We start from the raw sequence: 10992 nt of genomic DNA, 5'->3' as shown, positions 1-10992 counted from the left end.
TTTAGCTGCACGTTAATAACAACCTAGCAGAGAAGCCCAGAATCAAATGCCTTGCTCTCAGCTGGGGGCAGAAAGCCAGAGCGGTGATATATCTTGGCTGGTGACTTCTAAATGTTGGAAAAGTAGGTTCTACATTCAATCATGAGGGGTGGGCGGTATTCCGGAAATGTGTTCTTTCTCTTCCTTCTCCTCCACGACGCCTTTCCCTTTTTTTTTTTTTTTTCTTTTTTGATAGTGTGCGCCCTGACACAATGAAAAAAAAAAAAGAATTACAGATAAAAATAGCACGTCTCCAAAAACAAACGCGAAAAGCAGAGCTTTTATTCCTTCAGGTGCCAACTCTGTTCCTGCCCCACGCCCTGCCCTGCCCGGGGTGCTGCGGCACCTCTGTAATTTTAATTCAGCGCCCGGGGTGGGCAGAGTTCTGGACCGGCCCTCGCTCCCAGCGCGTGTGTGGCGCCGGGCGCCCGCGGGGACTTTGGGTCTAGCTCAAAGCCACGCATCTCCGCGAGCCCCCGAGGCTGACGGATCCACTTGGGCAGGGTGAGGCTTGAATTACTGCGGGATCGTCCCCGCAGAGTTGGCCGGGACAGTGGGAGCCGGAGGCAGGGAGTGGAGCTGAGCGCGGCCAAGTGTCCCCAGGAGTCGGGAGGCGACCCCCGGCAAGGTACCCGGGCGGGCTCCGACGCGGGGCTGCGGCGGGGACGAGGGGCGCGCCGGCTGGCGGGGAGCAGCGGGGAGGCGGCGCGGAGGGGCCGGGGGCACCGTGCCAGTTTCCTCCCGCTTCCTGAAGCTCGCGCTGCCGCGCGGGGCTCGTGCGCTTTGTCTCCAGCCTCGGGGCTGGCGGCCCGCGGCCAGGGAACGCAACGCCCTGCGCGCGCTGGGCGCCCCGGGCGGGTGCTCGCGCCTCCGCTCGGGCAGCTGCGGCCGCGCGTCCCGTGGCCCAGAGGCTCGGACCCCGCGCCCCCCGCCCGCCGCGGCCACCGCAAGGGCGTGGCGCGTGGGCGAGCCGGAGTCTCGGGCTCGAGCGGCCGAGGGGCCACGTGCGGCGCGGCCTCGGCGCCCAGCCCCTGCGGGGACCGGCCGCGGCTGCGGGGAGGAGCCGGGCGCCGCCCCCGGCGCCAGTGCCAGCCGCGTGGGAGGGCGCGGACGGGCGGGCGCGGGACCGAGGGACGGGCCGGCGCGGGCTGCCTTGGGAGGGGGCTGACAGCCAGGGACAGGTGAAGCAGTCAGGCAGCCTGAGCGAGACAGGAGCGCAGGGAGAAGAGGGAGAGGCCGCGGGAGCCCTCTCGAGGGACTCACCCATCCGGGAGAGAGAGAGAGACAGAGAGAGAGGAGCGCCCCTGCTCCCTCCCAGACGCCAGCCTCCTTCCGAGGGAAGCGGCCTGGGTCACGCAGAAGGAGAGGGACCTCGGACACTCAAGGAGGGAAGAGGGACCCCCCGGTCCTTGCGGCACCGACGGGCGAGGAGGGACGGACAGACCGACTGGCCACCGGCGAGAGGAGCAGCTCCAAGAGCAGACCGCGCGCGCGAGAGTGAGCCCCACGCGGAGCTGCCAGGGTGGCGGACAGACGGGCGGACAGGCGGCCGGGGCGCGCTCACACCCAGCAGGCAGCCCGGCGACGAAGGCGGCGGCCCCTGAGCGCGCTCGGAGCACCCACGAGCAGCGGGGGCCGCGGGGACGCCAGCCGCAGCCACCCCGGTCGCCGCAGCCGTGCGAGAGTCCAGCGGACGCTGCGGAAAGCTCGCTTTACTAGCCGTTAAATAAATCGACCAAAAAATTACAAAAAAAAAAAAATTTAAAGCCAAACCAAACCAATCCAGCCAAATCCATCATTAAGAAACAATACTATTAATAAAAGCCAAAAACTAAAATCAATCAAGGCCACCACGACGCTGGGGGGATATCCACTATTCGGTCAAGGTAATTTACAAGGTCTTCCGACGTGAGCGTTGCACGCCTTTTGTGGATTTCTTTTTTCTTTATTCTTTCTTTCTGAGCTTTGCATTTTAAGTTGTTTCTCGTTTGTATTTCTTCTTCGTGTTCTCGGCTGTTGTTACATTTATCTGTTGTGTTTTTATGTGTTGTCGAAGGAGGGGTGACCTCCACCTCCCCAAATGAGGCAGACTTGGAAAAGAGGAGAAGTGAGCCGAAGAGACACGAGATGCTTTGCAGTGGAGACGTCTGCACGGATTTCTGCGGGCTTCTTGGTAGAAAGTTTGGAATGCTCGTCATTTGAAAGAGAGCTGTACTAGGGGCGGAAAGTTATAATCTGTTTGTTGTCCTTGTTAGGACTGGGGTCCTGGGTCCCAAGGAATTTCAGGGAAGGGGCAGTTTTATTTTCACACGTTTGCAATCTGGCTTCCGTTGCAACCTTCAGCCCTGAATATGATGGTAGAATCGAGTTGGCTTAGACATTGGTTTTGAAAGTTTCGTAGGAAGAGTAATTGACTCACTTGATGTTTATGCCTAAGCAGTATAGTGGAGTGGAGGCTGTGGGTGTCAGCAGTGCAGATTCGGAACTACATCACCTCCTGCAGATGCAGGATAAGGACGGGGAGTCCAAGCCTCAAAGGAAAAACAAAGAGGGCACTGAAAATTATGGGGATGGGAAGCTAAGGGTTTAGAGTGCAGATAGTCATTTTGATTTCTGATTTTTTAGATGTTGCGTCCCAGCCTCTCCCAACAAGCATATTAGTCCTCAAAGCTGAAAGAATATGCTCACATGCAGAATGAACCCAAATGAGTCCCACCCCTCCTCATCCACTTTGGAGATCAAAACTGCTGTGAGAGTTCTAAGAAAACAGAGAAATGGAGATGACAGACCATTTTTGGCTTTGGTAAAAGTCAGGAAACCTTTGGTGCTCACTTTATCATAAATACACGTACTCCTCTGAGGCTCTGTATTTATGTTACCAAGGGGCTCACAGGTCTTAATGGGATTTTCGTCAATGTCATTTTCACGAAAGGCAGTCATTAGGAAGCTGTGGGTTCTAGCTCTGCTTTGTTTAAATAGTCGAGTAACCTGTCTTGGCAATGATTGCTTGTGCTGTACTTCTGATGCGTACTGCTTGTGAAAGATTATGTATGCATTCTTTTCTGTTTGTATGTTTCTGTTTAAGGTATGTATTTGTGTTCAGTCCTGTCCTTCCTTTGTTTCCACATTCTTTTACATCTTTTTTTTTTTTTAACCAACTTTAGCTAACTGATATTTTTTACATTTTTCTGGAGAGTGAACTTAGGTGTATTCTTGCAGGAGTATACTCCATCACAAAAGATTGAAAAGGATAATCTGTTACTGTCCTTAGTTTACTGATACAATTATGATTTTGTTTAAATGTCCTATTAAGACAGATTGCTGTAATATATGTGTTAATTTACGCTCTTTGGGCATGAGTTCTGATTTTTCACATGATTTCTGATACTTGGTAAATAATGTAACTAAGTTGCTCTAAAAGAAGCCGATTTAATAGAGTAACCTGTGCAGGTGAGGTGTATTTAAAGAAACTTATACAGCATTAGAAATTGATTTACAGCTTCTCGGTGACTTAATTTCACTACACCCTGATTTCTCTTTTTGCAGTATTCAGCTCAGACCAAGGCAGGTTTGTGTGCGCTATTAGATTTGCAAATTGCTGATCTCAGTGCCTGTCCCTCTTAGATCCCAGCTGAGTATGGTTACCTTGAGAACTGTAGCATTAGCCCTGTTAGAGCATGCTCCACCGGGGAGTTCTATGCAGTCTATTTTTAATGCTATTTAATGAAGGAGCAAGCACCTCACTCAGCAATAAAAGAAGCATGATGGAAGACAGAGCAATGCGTGGTTATGGATACTGGAGAAAGATATTTGGAAAGGTAAAGACTGGCTGCTGGATATGATCATTTTAATTAGGTCCTAATATATTGTATTAACTGGAGTCAGTTGATTTTAATGAGAAACTTACACATGAGTAGTTTGGTATGAGTTTTCATAAACCTCTTCAATAATTCTTAGAAAGAAGACTCAATAATTTGAGTGCCTTAAAACTTGAGGGAGATACTAACTGGGGAATTCCTACATGCCTACTATTTTTAATACAAGCTGTCTATTCTTGGGTGTGAGAAGTACAGAAGTAATTTCAGATTCCTAAATACTGTTACAGTGAAGTGTTTGGAGCTTGCAATACATTTTGGGCATAAAATAACTAATAACCTTCTAAAAGAAGTATGATCACCCGAAGTTCTGCCTTGTGAATCTTTATTTTATTTTATTTTATTTTGTGAATTTGGAGTTTGGGTTCAGAATCGTAACTAACTGAAGGAGGAAGCTGTGGTTGAACTTGACAGAATATTTGAGCTGTCTTTTTTTTACTTTGAAATAAGTACAACAGATTGTTTTAACAAACATTAAATATAAAAATGTAGATAGCTGAAGCATCACTGGTCATTTTTGAAATACTGTAATGAGGGGCACAATATCTTAAAATTATAATTCAAGAAACCATCTGTCCACAGTGTTTGCATATATAGAGAACACCTGTCTTGACGTAGAAAGTGAAAATGTTCAATCAGAAAGGTCTCTGTTGTTCATTTTCATATTAACAGCATGCTATAATGAGGTTATTTCTTTGTTCAGAGGGAAGCTAATTAGACAAAATGCTTAAGTAATTTCAAAATTGATAAACAAAGGGGTGGGTAGCTTCTATTAAATGGGGGAGGTTAGTCATATAACTACTTTTCAATGGAGCTGTTAGGACAATGTGCAAAGTTGATTTGGATTTTGCCAATTTCTGTGAAAAAGTCAACCAAAAAATAAACTCTGAAGGGATACACATTGCAAGGAGTTACTGAATTTGTTTGTTTCAACTTAGGACTTCTAGTGGGGGGAAATATTCTACATTGGCTGCCCTAGTTCCCTTAGCTGTTATGCCATTTAGACCAGGATTCTGACACCTTTCTTGAGCTTTTCAGGGAGTGGGCACTCTCATCTGAATTCAGTGTGTACTTTGTGGACAAGATAATGATAAGCTGCCTGAGTAGAGTACAGAATGAGTCAGTCACTGAGAACACAAAATACAATGTAGGCAGAAGTGAATATGGCTAAGAATTCTCATTAGTATGATGAGACAGTTTGAAGTCCACACGATCGCCATACGATCGGAAACTGCAAACGAACCCTTTGTATATAAGTTAGTTTACTTCAGATCTGCTGTGTGACAGTGTTAGAAAAGAATGTGGGGCTTAAAAGTGATGCTGACTCCGAAAGCTCTGTCTTCAAATGGTAAGTACTGGCATCCTTCTAACTGGTACCACATGGTGGTAGCGTCTTTAGAAATTTGCAACTCTCTTATCACAGACTAAATTGGCTTCCTTAATAATACATTATGTCACCTGGGCAGTTCTGAACGTATTTTAAGTCAGTGATGATGACCTTATAAAACATATATTTTCTCTCTTTAGACAAAGAATTGTTATTTTTAAAGGGAATCTATGGTTCCAGAAGCTCTACATTTCTGCTTACTTTCTTTTGTTTTTCATTCTAACCTCTCTATTAGATATGATAAATGGGGTTCAAACAGTATTATAAGCAAATGCTGAAGGACTGTTGAAGGTATAAAAGATATTTGCAAGATACATCTATGACTAGATTTGTTTTTCTTAGCCTGTCTTTTACTTCTACATATTAGTTTCTGTTAAGGGATATTGATGCCAAGTCTAATAAATTGGGTTGTTTTTTTTTCCCCCAGAGCCTCATGGTCTCATAACTTAAATTAATTTTCCTCTTCTTGGGTTAAATTTGGACTTAGATATTGAAAGTATGTATTACTTATGTGTATATCCAGCCATTTCATTTCTATGAGGATAAGATAGTAGCTGGGGTAGGAAGTATTTAGTATGTTAAATATAATATGCTTGATAAAGAATAAAGTGTTTGAGATAGAATATCAAGTCCATATAACAGTTTTTAAACATTTGGTAACATTGCTATCTTGTGGTCACGAAATCCTCCGTAGTGTGGTGATATTTTCTTAAGGCCTAAAAAATGCATATATGACATTTTGAATGTACCTTTCTCTAAAATTACTGGAACATAGCTGTGCCCTGGGAAATCGCTATGCAGGCAAACTAAAAAAGTGAATTTCAAGATTTATTTTGGGACATTTAAAGAGATATTAGAGAGTAAAAACAACAACAAAGGGATTGGCTGGAATATACCAAACTGGCTCTCTTCTTTTGTTTTGACTCCTTAGCATCATATCCTCTTTCCTAGCTGGCAACATAGATCCCAATATTCCCATGCCATGAGAGTGGTAGTCATTTTATGTCCACAGTAGTTCAATATTTTAAATTCCTCTATGCACTTTTCCCAAGAAAATGGCTTCTGGCAGTTTTTAAAAGTCCCCCGCTTAATGTACATACCAACGAGACAAGTTATGTATGATATTTCACATGTTTTATATTCAAGTGTATCTATTAAGGTAAAATTGCAATTGTGACATTTTAAAATGCTCAAAAATAATCCAAGATTGTCTAACTCAAGGCAAATAGTCATAATTCTTCTTCAGTCATAAATTCATACAGAATATTACAGTTGGTCCTCTTATCTATCAAGAGAAAATCATCTCATTTTCTCCATGTAAAGGTAAGAGGGGTTCAACAATAACTTGCCCTTTTAAAAACTGGCTTCTTACTGCATTCTCACATTTCGCAGTACTTCAAAATGATACAGTTCTTAAATAAGAAATCAGTGTGTATAACACACAAACCATTAAGACTTTGTTAATAAAATGGCTTCTGCAATAATAACACTGGTTTTCAGGTAATTGCAAATAAATTTGGCTGTAGTTGAAAGGAAGAATTTTAAAAATTTGGACAGGAAAACAATTACATCACTTTTTATTTCAAATAGTTTGGCAAATTTTGTAGAGGCTTATTTGACATATTGCGGGTAATTTTTCTATGCAGAATTGCATAATGCAATGTACAGTCTTTTTTTGCAGGTTTTTAAAATTGAGACAGATTCACAAAGCTTATTTACCTACATTAATCCAGTCATCTCTCCCTGATACCCACACAAGTTAGAACATAATTCCTTGGGATAGAGACATCCAAAAGAAGAACCCCGTTTCTTCTGAACCAGATTCAGTGCTGAATTCTTAAGAATAGATACTCATTCTTTACATTGGTATTATTGTTGGCTGCTTCTTTATTAAATAGTAAATACTCAAGGCAAGAAAGCGGACCATTTCTAAGGAAATGGAAATCAGAGGAACGGTCCTCATATACTTACCAGACTTCCTTCTAATTCCCAAGACAGTATACTCAGAGCAAAACATTCTAGTCCATGGAATTATACCTTAAAGAAAACAGAAAAGTTAATGAACTTAATGCTTATAGATATATTTTGGTCTGATCAAAACTGCAAATCAGTACCAATAATTGAGGTAAAATATTTGAATATTTTCGGACGGCGAAATTGAACAACATTTCGAAACATTTTACAGTCTTACAAGTCCAAATAAAATATCCCTTGACACACATATCAGAAATCTCAGCTATGTTCTAATTGTTCAGTATCTTGGGGTGGATTTCAGGTCATCTTACCACAGTCACATAGATTGTGAAGACTCAAACCATGAGTCAACAAGGTGAGAGAAGGGCAGTAAACTCACTGAAATTCAGGAACTACCCCAAATCAACCATTATTTGCTCCTAAGCCCAACAGGGAAATAAAAAGCAATTAAATTGATTTTGCAGGTTTTTATGCATCTTTAAGACCTGAGGCAAAAATTCTCATATGAGGGTCTGGTATTTGTTGATAGGAAAATACCTATCACTGTTGACATGGTTTTTTCATAGTGTTTACCATGTTAATATGTATGCAACTTGGGTGGAAATTCAAATCTTATTAGCATTGGATTTTTTAAATCATCAAATAATTATTGGGCAGAAGGCAAGTAGGTTCCATGTGAGTATGTTACAGATTCAAGATTTGTGCAGCAATTGCAAACTACAAATAACCATTGCTTCTTTAAGACATTTTTTTAAATGGGAGTGTTCAAAAACCTTTTGATTGGAAATATGGCATGTAATTCTCTCTTTTTAGAGAAAGGAAATTAAACCTGATAGTCAAATGGTGATTCTTCAAGACAACATAACTTGTCATTATATGACAGGATTTTGTGATCAAAACTCTGATCCTTTTTTGTTTAGCTGGTTTATGAGCATGTGCAAGTTTTTAAATGAGAGAGTTTTATATTTTTATATATATTAACTTTACTTAGAGATGCTGGTGTTGCTATAAGAATTTAGGAAAGTATGTACAACTGACTTAGCACTGAAAATGAATTAAGCAAATGTTTTTGCTGCAAACAACTAGCTGGTATTAATAATTCTTCTTTCATGCTGATGTAATTTTGATCAAAGCACATGTTTCTTTTGTGAAGATTAAAATCTTTCTCCAACCCTGAAATTTTTACACAATCACTAGCAAGCTTCTGGAAAGATAAAATAATATAGCATGTAATCATGTTGAATGTACATGCTGTTGCTATCTGCTTACTCCTCGTATTGTTCAATCTTAACAACTGTACACCTTACTCTGTAATTACTATTATAATAATTGTCTTTACCTGGATCTATTGGTGGCTTCATTTTTAATAGTGTTTTTTTTTCCAGCATCAAGACATGAAAGAGTATGCGTAGTTCATGTTGCAGAGTTTATAAATTACAACAACTTATGCAAAGTGTAGGAAAGATTATAAATATCTCTGCATGAGGGATATTATTTTATTCTACAAATGATTCTACTGTCTGTGTTACTTATCAGCTAGGAAGCAGGAAGCTGTATAGAGAGAGAGATTTCAAGTTTGCTGGAGTTTCCCCTCGAAAGCCATGTTAACACTAGTGGAGGGGTTATATACCAAAAGTATGCTCAGAGCCTGTCCAAGAGGGAGCTAGGGGCGATGAAAGAAGGCTTGGACATCTGCAGCCTGGACATCTGCAGAGTGGAGATACTGCAGACTGCTGGAGTCTTCACAGGGAAAGTTGCAGAGTGACCCCAGCCCAATCTAAACAACCTACTAGTTATGTGACCTTTGCAATCTGGCTAACCCTGCATTGCTTCAATTTCCTCATTTAAAAAGTGGGGATAAAACCTAATTTTCAGGATCAAAGCAGAAGAAAGGATCTGGGACCTAGTAATTGTTCACTAAAAATGGAAACATTTTCCCTTGATAGAAAAAATGTTGAGAGAGATTTAGTCTTTTTAAATAAATTAGAAAAACCTCTCTTTAAGAGAAAAGCTTAAAAAAAAAAAATAAATCAGAGTCTTGATCTCTTCCCACTGCCACCCCAGAATTTTTTCTGCCGGTTAAATCAGTGACCGCCTTCCTCTTTCTGTGCCTGTGAAATACTGAAGACCAAGCCAAGAAGCCAAGTTAGTGTCTAATCTTGTATGTGTGCATTGTATAAAATGAGAATTGTGAAGCTTAAATGGCCCCAATTCGGAATTGTCTAAAAAGTGAACACAGAGGTATTATTTTGCTAAGACCTTTTTAATTGTGTAATTTCTACCACCTAAAAGGAGTGGTCAAAGAACTCAACCATTTGTGGGAAGGGGTTGAGACTGATGCATGAAGGAAACCTTGAATCCCAGGCCAAAGAGTCTGAACAGGCTTGGAAAGGTTTAGGACATGGAAAACCTTTTTCAATGAACTCCTAGACTTTTAAAGCTAGCAGAGCTTCCAGCTTTCCGAGGGGCTGCCTGTCACAAGCACAGAAGCCTCAGGCTTCTTGTCTCCAAGCACAGAGTAAGTAGTTTGGACAGGGCAGCTGATCTGGCCTCTGATTCTAAAATATCTGTCCTTGGTTTTGCTGAAATGAGTCAGCGCTGCGCCTGTGTGAAAATGGCCATGGGAGGGTGGAGACTTGTGCGGTAATTGAGGTGTAATCAGTTCTATCAGGAAATGGAGAACCACAAGTAATGTTCAGTATAGAAGGCGGGCTGTGCAATGCAGTGGATTCATCAGACAATTGCGTTTTATTTTTTTAGTGTAAACTGGCTGTCATTCATTCTTCTTGGGGAGTGCACAATCAGAAAGGGATCCAATACAACTTCTCAGAGGGTGCCTGAAAATAAATTGATAATCTTTGGTTATTCCAGATATTTGCTGGAAAACAAACAAAAAATAAGAAAAGGATAAACTGTTTTTGTTATTTTTTTTCATTTAGCTAGAATCCAGCATAATACACATGCTTAGATACAAGAGTCATTTCACTAACTCACATTAAATTTAAAAAGTTATTTAACCTTCAAGCATATTTCAAAATATATTTTTTCAGTGTCCTTAGCAGTTCTTGCCTAGTATAGCCATTATATGTGGCAGATACTGAATCAAAGTTTCTTGAATTATAGATTGACCTTTATATTTGTGGTATCTAATGGTCATGATTTAAAATAAATTCTAAGGAAAGTGTTAATTGCATTTTCCCCTGAATTTTCAGTTTAACTGGATTTCACATTTATCTTTCTGAAAATGAGGACAAACAGATGCCCCTCCATATAGAAATATAACTGTAGTAGATTATTTTGGCCCTCATAAAGATGCTACTTCTTCAGATACCATAGCCCCTTAAACTTCACTGAATATATGTTTCACTTTTCCGTATGTATGGAAGGGAATTACAATTAAATCTGGATCTTGGGATAGGGGATAAGGACAAGGTGAGTTCACAGTTTCCAAATCACTGAAGCATAAAACTAGTGACACTTGATGTTTACTGGATGTGTACCTTTGGAGGAGTTAGCTATGCTCAAGGTGATCCAGGAAGTGGAAAAATAATTCACATCTCTAAGGGACAGGGTACTGGCCAGTGTTAGATTAGAAGATAGGGATGAGTTAGGAAAGGAGAAGCAACTGGCAGCTCCCAGAAGCCAACTTCCTGCCTGAAGCAGAACAAGTTATAGGAGAGGCGTTCTTCTCTTCCTCCTACATGGGAATGGTGATAG

The 10992-nt window shown here is 41.6% G+C and overlaps 1 protein-coding gene across 42 annotated transcripts in view; it reads left to right on the top strand.

The window, feature by feature from the left end:
- The first annotated feature begins 283 nt into the window (after positions 1-283).
- The window catches only part of ARPP21 (cAMP regulated phosphoprotein 21), a 156669-nt gene continuing 145960 nt past the window's right edge, over positions 284-10992 (top strand). For 26 of the 42 annotated variants that reach the window (XM_023592462.3, XM_058290729.2, XM_004471141.5 and 23 more), the window contains exon 1: positions 1142-1925. The gene's annotated coding sequence lies outside the window, so the exon portion shown is untranslated. Of the gene's footprint in view, positions 668-1135; positions 1926-2514; positions 3858-10992 lie in introns of those variants that run through there. The other 16 variants (XM_058290717.1, XM_058290708.1, XM_058290724.1 and 13 more) reach the window with 8 other exon arrangements.

Source organism: Dasypus novemcinctus, chromosome 31 (genome assembly GCF_030445035.2).
Source record: "Dasypus novemcinctus isolate mDasNov1 chromosome 31, mDasNov1.1.hap2, whole genome shotgun sequence".
In the NCBI taxonomy this organism is placed as follows: Eukaryota; Metazoa; Chordata; class Mammalia; order Cingulata; family Dasypodidae; genus Dasypus; species Dasypus novemcinctus.
Note: the sequence above shows the minus strand (reverse complement) of the source record. Positions and strands in the feature narration are given on the sequence as shown.